The sequence below is a fragment of the Triturus cristatus genome, unplaced genomic scaffold (genome assembly GCF_964204655.1).
Source record: "Triturus cristatus unplaced genomic scaffold, aTriCri1.1 SCAFFOLD_196, whole genome shotgun sequence".
Lineage (NCBI taxonomy): Eukaryota > Metazoa > Chordata > Amphibia > Caudata > Salamandridae > Triturus > Triturus cristatus.
In genome coordinates this window covers 927,473-939,475 of record NW_028187565.1, presented here as the reverse complement: position 1 = coordinate 939,475, position 12,003 = coordinate 927,473, and the positions used below count along the sequence as shown (strand labels likewise).

Sequence of the window (12,003 nt, the reverse complement as noted above, 5' to 3'; positions counted from 1 at the left end):
CCTTTCCTGCTCGCTCTGCTCAGCGGTTCAGCGGATATCTAAACATTTTATGTTGCCTTCTTTTGTTAAATTTATTATAAATATACTAGACTAGAGAGGGTCTGTGGTCATTGCATTTTGGATTCTGAGGCCACTTCTTTCCGAACTTGCGTTGGTGAGGATCGATGCTGTGAGGACGGTGACTTGAGAGACTTCTATCGAGAGACCTGTCCTGACCCGTTTATGACATTTAGCTAGAATAGGTAATTATGAGAATAATGATTTTGCTTTTGAATTGATTTTCTTTGAACTAATTTTAGATAAATTACCATTATTTGAAATACTGTGTTGGTGGTTATTTCTTGTCAATTATTGAGTACTCTATTTTGATTATTGTTGATTATTATTGGTTAAATCATGACTCAAGACAGTGTCAATTAGGTCTTATCGACCATAGTGTAGATGCAGGGTGTTTAGAAGGTTTTCTTTCCACAGGTTTAGTGCTGATAGAGTAATTTGAGTGTATGTTAGTGAATTGGGCCCAAGCGTATGATGAGTGTATGTGCGTGTATCTGTGAATTTACTCTATCCGTGGAAGTAGGGAGAATTTGTACACCCCAATCTGCACCACTGGCACTACAAGAGATGGGCTCTGCTCCCCTGCACAGCGACTGAGCCCTTCCGGCACTACAAGAGATGAGCTCTGTACCCCTGCACAGCGGCTGAGCCCTTCCAACACCACAAGAGATGGGTTCTGCACCCCTGAAAAGCGACTGAGCCCCTCCAGCACTACAAGAGATGGGGTCTGTACCCCAGTACAGCGACTGGGCCCCTCCAGCACTACAAAAGAGAGGCTCTGTACCACTGCATAGCGACTGAGCCCCTCCAGCACTACAAAAGAGAGGCTCTGCACCCCTGCACAGCGACTGAGCCCTTCCAGCACCACAAGATATGGGCTCTGCACCCCTGCACAGAGACTGAGCCCTTCCGGAACTACAAGAGATGGGCTCTGTACCCCTGAACAGCGGCTGAGCCCTTCCAGCACTACAAAAGAGGGGCTCTGTACCCCTGAACAACGACTGAGTCCTGCCGGCACTACAAGAGATGGGCTCTGTACCCCTGCACAGCGACTGTGCACCTCTAGAACTACAAGAGAGGGGCTTTGTACCCTTGCACAGCGACTGAGCACCTCCAGCACTACAAGAGAGGGGCTTTGTACCACTGCACAACGACTGTATCCTTCCTGCACTGCAAGAAATGGGCTCTGTACCCCTGCACAGTGACTGAGCCCCTCCAGCACTAGAAGAGATGGGCTCTGCACCCCTGCACAGCGACTGAGCCCTTCTGGCACCACATGAGATGAGCTCTGCACCCCTGCACAGCGACTGAGCCCTTCCAACACCACAAGAGATGGGTTCTGCACCCCTGAAAAGCGACTGAGCCCCTCCAGCACTACAAGAGATGGGGTCTGTACCCCAGTACAGCGACTGGGCCCCTCCAGCACTACAAAAGAGAGGCTCTGTACCACTGCACAGCGACTGAGCCCCTCCAGCACTACAAAAGAGAGGCTCTGCACCCCTGCACAGCGACTGAGCCCCTCCAGCACTAGAAGAGATGGGCTCTGCACCCCTGCACAGCGACTGAGCCATTCCAGCACTAGAAGAGATGGGCTCTGCACCCCTGCACAGCAACTGAGCCCTTCCGGCACTACAAGAGATGAGCTCTGTACCCCTGCACAGCGACTGAGCCCTTCCAACACCACAAGAGATGGGTTCTGCACCCCTGAAAAGCGACTGAGCCCCTCCAGCACTACAAGAGATGGGGTCTGTACCCCAGTACAGCGACTGGGCCCCTCCAGCACTACAAAAGAGAGGCTCTGTACCACTGCACAGCGACTGAGCCCCTCCAGCACTACAAAAGAGAGGCTCTGCACCCCTGCACAGCGACTGAGCCCCTCCAGCACTAGAAGAGATGGGCTCTGCACCCCTGCACAGCGACTGAGCCATTCCAGCACTACAAGAGATGGGCTCTGTACCCCTGCGCAGTGACTGAGCCCTTCCAGCACTACAAGAGATGGGCTCTGTACCCCCGCACAGTGACTGAGCCCTTCCATCACTACAATATATGGGCTCTGTACCCCTGCACAGCGACTGTGCACCTCTAGAACTACAAGAGAGGGGCTTTGTACCCTTGCACAGCGACTGAGCACCTCCAGCACTACAAGAGAGGGGCTTTGTACCACTGCACAGCGACTGTATCCTTCCTGCACTGCAAGAAACGGGCTCTGTACCCCTGCACAGTGACTGAGCCCCTCCAGCACTAGAAGAGATGGGCTCTGCACCCCTGCACAGCGACTGAGCCCTTCTGGCACCACATGAGATGGGGCTCTGCACCCCTGCACAGCAACTGAGCCCTTCCGGCACTACAAGAGATGAGCTCTGTGCCCCTGCACAGCGACTGAGCCCTTCCAACACCACAAGAGATGGGTTCTGCACCCCTGAAAAGCGACTGAGCCCCTCCAGCACTACAAGAGATGGGGTCTGTACCCCAGTACAGCGACTGGGCCCCTCCAGCACTACAAAAGAGAGGCTCTGCACCCCTGCACAGCGACTGAGCCCCTCCAGCACTAGAAGAGATGGGCTCTGCACCCCTGCACAGCGACTGAGCCATTCCAGCACTACAAGAGATGGGCTCTGTACCCCTGCGCAGCGACTGAGCCCTTCCAACGCTACAAGAGAGGGGCTCTGTACCCCTGCGCAGTGACTGAGCCCTTCCAGCACTACAAGAGATGGGCTCTGTAACCCCGCACAGCGACTGAGCCCTTCCATCACTACAATATATGGGCTCTGTACCCCTGCACAGCGACAGAGCCCTTCCCGCACTACAAGAGTACTATTATAGCGCTCATTCGGCATCCATGCTTCCATCCTGTGTCTTTCCGTTTCAGAAAATAAGCACAACAGATTTCACTTCACAGAGCTCTTTACTTGTTGAACTGAAATGTATTAATTTGCATTCTATGTGAAGAAGACACGTACATATGTTTCTGTATTTGAAATAAAAGTAAAGCTTTTTGCCCGAGTCTTCTCTAAGAATAGTTTGTCAATTGTACGGTCTATTGTTTTTATTTGTTGCACAAATGTGATGTTATTTCTGTCATTGCCTTTGTATGCCTTATTGTATTCATGCATGAATGTAGGTGTTACTAAATGTTTCTTATTTGATGTATGATAATTTCTTGAAATGCAATAGGTTTATGTGTATGTAACTTTATAAATACAGACCAATTGTGCCAGATCTCACCATGTCTATTGTGTGGCTTTCACTGCCTGAAACCTTTAAAATGTGCCCTTTTCGGGATCTGTGCCAGACTTTTGCTTACTTTCTTGAAGGCAGGCTGGAAGCTAGTCTGTTTGTTTATATTTAGACTTTTCTTGCTTTTAAACCGTGCAGTCTCTCCATGTAATTTGGTCTACTGGTTTATACGTAAACTTTCCTTTACTTCTGTACTGACCAGATTTTATACTAGTCCCCCCGCTCAACTATACTTTGATTCTGAAAACGTACTTACTTTTGATGTCGACTTAATGTTGATAATCTTGCAGTTTCTTAGTTAATGCAACATTGATGCTGATTTGAACTTGACAAACTACTTTTTGCCTTCGGTAAAGATTCTTAAATTTGAATATACCTTTATGATTTTGATTCTGACTTTTGTCCTCTGAATATTTCTTTTATTATTAATTAAAAGTGTTGACATAAGAAGCCTATACTGTCCGTACTTACACTTGATGCATACTTTCACTAACTCAGCACTTTGGCCTTCCTGTGTCTGCACGTCCTTTCAGTCCATTAACCACTTCTACCAGGAAGAACTCCCTTTTGATAAGGACACAAAAAATAGGTATTTTACATAGTGCCTTATGCCAGTGTTTTCCACTTATATCCACTGTAAGAGCATCTGCTACTTTTACACAATTCAGTCATCCTCGGTGTATTGATCTTGGTAAATGAAAGCATGGGAACTTGTGCCATTCAGATTACAACCAATGTCAACACACTGAGTCCACCGAACAGACTGCCTCAAATTCCCTTTCCCCTTTTTAAATACTTCATTCACCTGTCTGTAGACTCGGTCTATCATCTAGAAGCTTGGCCTCCAGAACTGTGCACCATACTTCAGGTAGGACCTCCGGAAAGGACTTTCCCCCAGTGGACGCCTCATTTACAGGACTTAATATGCCAGAGGTGGTGAACAAATACTCCATTAGTGGCCTCCATTGATCCAGACATTCCAACTACACAATACACCACATCAAGCTTTCAGAAATGCACACATTACTTTAAATGAGACTTCCAGCCCGTGGCACAATACTAGACCAGAAGCTCTGCTCTTGACACATTTTTCAGCATTGTACATAGTACACCTAAAACCTCCCCTATTGGGTGGGCTTTAGAACCCCTTCACCTAACAAGGAATCTTGCTCTGGGTTTCTGTTACTTATTACAGGACTCTGCTCGTCTTGTCTGCATTCACTATTTGCTGCCACCTCAAAGGAAAATGTTAAAACTTTGGAAAAAGATTCTCAGTAGCCACTCTCTTGGGGGTAAGTTCCATCTGCCCCACTTGCACCCCAAATACTGCCATGGCATAGTCTTTGTGGGGGTAGAGCCAGACAGTCTCAAATGTGGCTCCTGAAACGGCAGGCATGCTTACCTGAAAAAAATGTTTTTAAAAATATAAAAGATTCAACTCGGGCATACACTCCACATTCAAAGCCAAGACACTGCCAGATTGAAAACCAAAAACTGCAAACAAGCATTAGCAAAGTCAACAGGTCTTGCCTTTGAGGCCTATTGGCACCCTCAAGGTCTTTTGTTGATGCTGTAAAACATCGGCACAAATGGAAAAAAAAGTGTGATGAACCAGCTGCTGACCTCCAGACATACGACCGTCTGCGTCACGATGCACAAGTGTAACACAGGTGGCATTTCTCTAATTTTAAAAAGTGATGTGTGATGGATTGGTAAATTAAAAAAAACATTAAACTTAAGTAGCATAATAGCACTTTTATTAATGAAGTGGAAGGGCTGGCAGCAATTAAAATAAAAAAAGACATCAGACGGGGCAACAAAGGTGATGGTCAAGGTAGTGGGTGGGAGGAAGATAGGGATAAGAAGCATACGAGGGAGGGAGCAGCAAGGAAGGCGGTGTGAGATGCACATGGGTGAGAGCAACACAGAGTGTGGGGAAGAAAAACACATGAATAAGAGAGCACATGAGGAAAGAAGCGAACAAGGGTGACAGTTAGAAAACACATGTACTCTTATGAAGTGCCTTAAGCAAAATGAAAAAAAATGTTTTCCTAAAAGTGAGCAGTAGAAGGATACAAATAAAGAGGCTATGGTCCAGGGGAGATATAAACAAAAATTGGAAAAGATAAACCACGGAATTAAAAGCAAGCAAATTATAACAACTATAAATCCTAGCAATGCACGGGCTTGTAAATTTGTACTAAACTGATAATAGGTCTTTAACAAACCGACAGCTTCTGCTTTCTGGTAGGCTTGACCTAAAAACGAGAAGACCAAAACACAAGCCTTCCATTTCCACTCACAGAATCCGGAACACCGTTCAGAGAGCTCTGCACCTCCACATGATAGGAAGTACCACCAACGAATGTTCTGCCGCATAGGAAGAACTATTCAGTGCTCTGCAGCTCTCTAGCTTGGTGTACACTATATATAGCTACTTACTTAACTGTTTGTTGGGGAGAGAGAGACGGATTAAGGAGCCAGTCACCAGCACCGTCTCCCACCTAGTACCTGAAATTTATTCAAGGGCCAGGAGGGGTTTTCGTAATGGTAATCTAGTAAATGATACCCGATTACCGGCTTAAAACGAGGCACTAACCATAGGTAGTCAGTCAGTCGAGTCTATGTTATATTGGTCTGGTGATGGATTTTACTCACACTAGGTGACAGGCTTCATCACAGGGGTTCTTCATCCACACCACTGGTTTAAGCTGTGATTGTCCTGAGCGCTGTGGAGAAGGTTTCCCTGGAGTTGTTGATGTGCAGAGGAGTAAAGTCTGATAAAACAGTATTGTGGTAGTAGGGTAAAACATTAACCATCCGATACAAGATTAGGAGTTGGGGGGGGGGGGGGGAATTAATTATCAGTTTCTTCCGCACTCACACTTCTAGGTCCAAGAACACGGACACGACAGACTATCGGCATGAGGAAAGGAACCACACATGGTAATCTGGACTGGTATCTCCGATTACCGTCACAAGAGAGCCTCCAGGGCCCATACAAAGCTGGTCTGCCTCTGGCGCTAGCATCACTGTCTGAACCACAGGAAAAGCGATGTCAGGTCAGGTGTGTTTTTTTTTGTTTCTCTGAGTTTTATATAGCGCGAACTTGACCCGAAGGTATCGAAGCGCTTTACATGAGCACCAGTTGCATTACACAGGGACACATTCATTTTTTTTGTTAGGCACGGGGAGATTAAGTGATTTGCCCAGAATCACAGGATGTTGCGCACCATTGCCACGACTCGAACCCAGTTCCCCAGATTTAAGGTCGACTGCCCTAGCCTAGACTGCGTTAGACCACATCCTCTCCCCAGTATGTGCGGGTCCAGTGTGTTCCCACAGAGTGTGTGCTGGTACTGTGTGTTCATACAGAGTGTGTGCTGATCTCGAGCGCTCACCGAGTGTGTGCAGGTACTGTGTTCTTAGTGTGTGTGCTGGTACCGTGTGTTGTTTTCAGTAATGCTGGCAAGAGTTTTTAGGTCTCGCCTGACCCAGCGCATGCGCTGGTCTGGCGAGACTTATTGAGAGGGCTCCAAAAAGTGCTACCAAGCCAGCCTAGAGCTACAGTGCATGTGCGCGGGCGCGCACGCCGCGCTTTACCGTGATTACTTTCGCTTTCGCGGCCGTACGGCCGCTTTGATGTTTGATCGCGATCACTTTCGCGGCCCCAAGGCCGCTTGGCTTAGCCAATAGGTCTCGCTTTTGGGACCTTATAAGTATTTAGTTATGCAACTGTTGCATGGCTAAACACTTATAAGGTCCCAAAGGCGTGACCTATTGGCTATGCCAATGCTTGTTATAAAATGGAATCAGTAACTTCTTTGCTAAGGTGGAATATGATGCATGCACCACAGGCCGTCTCACAAGAGAAAGAGTGAGGAAAGACTCTTTTGGTAAACTCCTACACAGCAGCCACGGGTTTCCTCGGGCATCCCTCGGTGGCACGTGCTACATATACAACCCTCTCTCTCTCTCCTCCCATCGAGGTCTTGGCCCTGCTGTGCCCAGGAGACACTTCCTGGAAGCCCTTGGCAGAGTTCCTGAAGAGCTGCGCAGGGGGACTTCAGGCTCTGCCCGCACTGGGCAGTGAAGTACAGGTAAGAAAACAAGCATTTGCAATGCAATAGGTCTCGCAGTTACGCAAGTTTGAGCTATTGGCATTGTAAATGGCTATGCCTTTTATCAGAACAGAAAACACTACTTGAGGCTTGTTCTTCTCGTCTCAGACTCCGACCAAACGTTCACGCCATCCGTCAAACGGCATGCGCCATCAAGAAGACCGCATGCATGGTGGTTCACGAGACAGCACTCACAGACTGCCAAATCTCCAAAATACTTAAGGATGTCTTCACCGCCCCCACTACAACCTCTGGAAGGATCCAACGACAGTCCATCAACACTGCTGGCTTCCTCAAACGGAGAACTTTCCAAACGGATCGCAGTGAAGAAAATTTGCATACACAGATTTCTGCAATCTATTCGTGTTGGGGTGTCTGGCGTACTTCGGCTTCCAGGTATCCTATCCTCGTCACCAAAAATGTGGAGTAGTTCACCAGGAAAGACACATGGAGACAGGTGAGTAAACTGGTCATCCCTAGAATCCCTTGACCACCTACATCAGCACATTCTAAATGCTATATCACTGATCAGGGGATTCACAAAGGCACCACGAGACACCACAACTGCATTTCCATCATATATGTCTAACTGATGTTTGAATAACTCTCGCTAAATTAGACATTTTTCACTGGTGCTATTTTGTTATCAGTAGCTCATGCTCTGCTTATAATTTTGTGATTGGTGTTGAGCAGGGCCCGTGGATTTATGCGATTTTGAGTCTGCGTGCGACGTTTTCTGCAAAATTGTAGATTTGCAGCATATGCAACACAATCCATCATCTGCTGCATAATCTTCAGATTTTAACAAAAGAAAAAACGTGTGTCTAGCTCAAATGGATCAAATGTTACCAAATATGTATTGCCCTGCAGTGGAAGGTCCTTCGCAAAGGTTCACTTCACTTACCCGTTTCTCATAGCTGCATTCGGGTGTTAAATCAGTACTAATGAGGCACACCTTTGTCCAGACAGTTAACCTGGTGTAAAAATGACTAAATAATGAAGTAATACTATCACAAAATATGCGGCATTACGCTGCATACTTTGCCTTTTCTTGCCACGTAATTTCTCCACCCTGAATCATAGTAATCGAGTCCTCCCCTGTCACATAATTCCAGTGGCCCTGCTGTTGAGGCATTTAATCATTTAAATGTACATAGGTTTTTATGGCATCATTCTTAATACTATTGACTCAGGATAGGTTTTGTCAAAATAGGTGTAATTTAAGGGATATGTCCGTTATCGGCAACGTTATGGCCTCTGTCAGCCGAGAGGTCGCTCTTGTGTCTGAGCCGGAGATCGACAATTTCGCTCAGCTGTCTACAACTTTAGATCAGCGTAACTCTTCTATTTCACACCATGTCCGTTCTAAATAGATTTGCAGCTATAACTGAATAACTGGAAATGTACTTGAAAAAGATGTAGGACGGGAAAATGATAGGAAGTGGGAGCCCAGGGGAAGGAAGATGATATTTACAACTTTAAAACTTGAAAGTGATTGGAGGTTATGTAAAACTGAATGCCCAGAGTATTTGTACTGCCTATGGCCTACTGACAATTATAGAAAAATCGAAGCCTTTTGCCATCCTTCTATACAAAGTTTTTGTGGTGAACCACGCATCATACCAAACACCAAAAGGATGGGTGTGCATGTCGGGCACACCATGAAAGTATAGGAACGTTTCATGAGTGCACATTCAGAACTACCTGCAAACCCAGTGGCTTTTTGGTCAATTCATCTGAAAGTTGTAGACTATAACGCACTTTTTTTTCCTAACGTTTTTTTCAGAGGCTGTTCTGTCTTCTTTCTCTCGCATATCTCCCCTTTAACCCCGGAGAAATGTCTGGATCACTCACTGTAAACTACCGATGCAGTTTACACCTGAGCAGTTTCAAAGTTCACTAACCACCACTGCTTCTAAGGGAGCATTTGGAAAAAGTTTTTTGTTTAAATAAGAGAAGCTCAGGAAACAAGTTTGCACTTCTGATTACGGTGAAGAGCACTTCGTGTCATAATAGCAAGCTGATACTTTATCAATGCTTTTTGCTTGCAATACTTTAATCTAGTTTATTATTTTCAGTTAATTTTGTGTCTTTATGTCGTCAGGTTACACTAATTGAAAGCTAATGGTGACTGCTTTGCACCCAAAAAAATATCATAATTTGTGACGTGAATTAAGCTTAAAGGGGTTTCTCCGTTTCTCTATTGGTGTAAGGGCACCTGCTTGCAAGGTAACACCCCTACTATTCTAACATTATGAGGGGTAGATGATTTTTTCTAAATTGAACATTTTTATTTCAAGAACATGGCCTCCACGTTCCGTAGCAACATATTATTTAGTTTTTTTTGTGGAATATACTTGCAATAAAAAATGCAGCCATCAAACCAGAAGCGACCTAGTCGCTTTGCCAAATGCTTTTTTTTTTTTTACAAGTAAGTACCTGCGACCTTCAGCCACACTGGAATATAAGATGTGACCAAAAAAAAGGCTCCACTTATAGGCACGAACAGTTGTGAGGCAGCTACGTTACGGAGACGAACATTTCTGGAAATAGAATCGTTTCATGGCTTAATGTTACATGCTTGTCGTCTTGATTAGAGAAAAATATATGGAGCAAAACCGGGCACACGTAATAGAAAAAGTTGATACACAGTTGAAAAAATTATCTGAAGGTCGACACCGGTAGTTCCATTAACGCAGTTTTATGTAAGTAATGTTCGTGAGAAAAGCAACAACGCCAGCCGACACGTGTTTCGTCAACAGGTCGATGCCTGTGAAACAATATAATGCAACATCATATGTAAAATTTAGTAAAAAACATGTTGAAAATGGCGTGGTGACATCACACAACACCCAAATAACAGTGAAATAAACAGTGAAAAAAACCACATCAAAGAAAATTGACCAGTAATTCACAATACTGAGTTATCACAAAACAGAAGTCATGGATTGAGAGAGAAAAATAAAATAAAGGGGAAAGAAGGTCATCAAAGAAAAAATGCGTATGTCGCGCATACAATGAAATGAACAAAAAAGAGAGAAGCAGGCACACCAGAGCGCACGTGAATAAAGCAACTAGTAATGTGCGCGCGTTAGAGCGACATGGCCTGTATGGCAACACAAGCAAAACATATCAGTGTTGAGCGAAATACACAAATTTAAAATCAATTACAATAGGAAGAACAAGCAAACATGAGCACTAGAGTCATAAGTGCTCTACTGCAGATAGAAGGTGTTCTTGACACATAGCACGACATTATTAACGAAACAGATGATCAGGAGAAAAATTAACCCCAATGTATTAGATCATACATCAAAAGTTACATAAAGTAAAATTGGTAAGCGACAGGTAAAAAGATTAATCATGGTGTAGCCAGAATGCTACGAAATGATGATAACAAGTAAAAGAAGGAGGAGGTGTGCGTGGTGAGCCAACAGTCCCGAGGACTCGACTGGAGCACAGTGAAAAGAAGAACACACGGGAGAACCACGGCATGCACGATGGTGTGGTGAGAGAGAAGGGGATAAAATACCTGTGCAGTGCGTTAAGCGGGTATCTAAAAGGGCGAAAGGAAATTAGAATAAATCAATGGGCTCATCGGCACATACCCAAAATGGGTAAGGACCAAAAGTGATTATAGGTTAAACAATAATCGTGGGCCAAGTGAAGGAGAAAATTGATGAGACTCATCGGTGTATCGGTGATAAATCCGACCGGATAGTCGGGTAATGAGAGCCAAAAGTAAGGCTACGAATGTACTGGGAGAACACGGGCGGGTACGTCCGTGCAACGGCGAAGCCTGTAAGCAAAACGAGTAACCGGTGAGTGAACTGGCAATTCGAGGAGGGAAACTACAAAAACTACTGAGCATGGGTCGAAAGCGTGCCTTACCTGTAGGTGCAGGAAACCGCCTGTGCTCGTCTCGTTATTGAGAATGGGAGGCCGAGTAAAAACAGGAAGTTGTGTAAATCCTGTTTGGAGTCAAAACGACTAGAGTGCTAACCGTGGGAGACCGAGTGACAACAGGAAGTGGTATGAATCCTGTCACGAGTAAAACAACTAGAGTGCTAACCGTGCTGCCTATTGTATAGGAAGTGATGGACACGATGACGAAAAGTGACGGTGGTGTATGAGAGGAGGAGAGGAATAGGGCAACTGAAAGAATGCAAAATGAAATTGCTAAATATATTGTTACAATAATGTCACGTGAGTAGAAATCGACTAATAAAATAGCAATCGGTACAAAAAGGATTATACAGAACGAAGGGAATGTCACGTTTCACAGCTGCATGATAATTAACAAAGATAATAAAATTCACCTAATCTGTGCAAATACAGTAGGACATTGTAATAAATTTATGGCATGTCGCCAGAAACAAAAAATATGTCAATAGGTTGCAAACATTACAACATCAGAAGGCATCATGCAAATAGGCAATTAATTAAAGATGGTTACGAATCGCGGAAAAAACACTTAATAATTATGGCAGGTGAACATGAATCACGAAAACATCAATCAATATGCTAGAGTTTAGAAATAAGGAAGTGGAAGAAGAGCAAAAGACAAAACCAATAAAATAGTAGAGTT

At 44.9% G+C, this 12,003-nt stretch overlaps 1 protein-coding gene across 1 annotated transcript in view; it reads right to left on the bottom strand.

Moving 5' to 3' along the window:
• PPT2 (palmitoyl-protein thioesterase 2) overlaps positions 1–11,421 on the bottom strand; it is a 138,970-nt gene extending 127,549 nt beyond the window's left edge. The window contains 1 exon segment of the mRNA XM_085640356.1: positions 11,307–11,421. The gene's annotated coding sequence lies outside the window, so the exon portion shown is untranslated.
• Between the last annotated feature and the right edge of the window lie 582 nt (positions 11,422–12,003).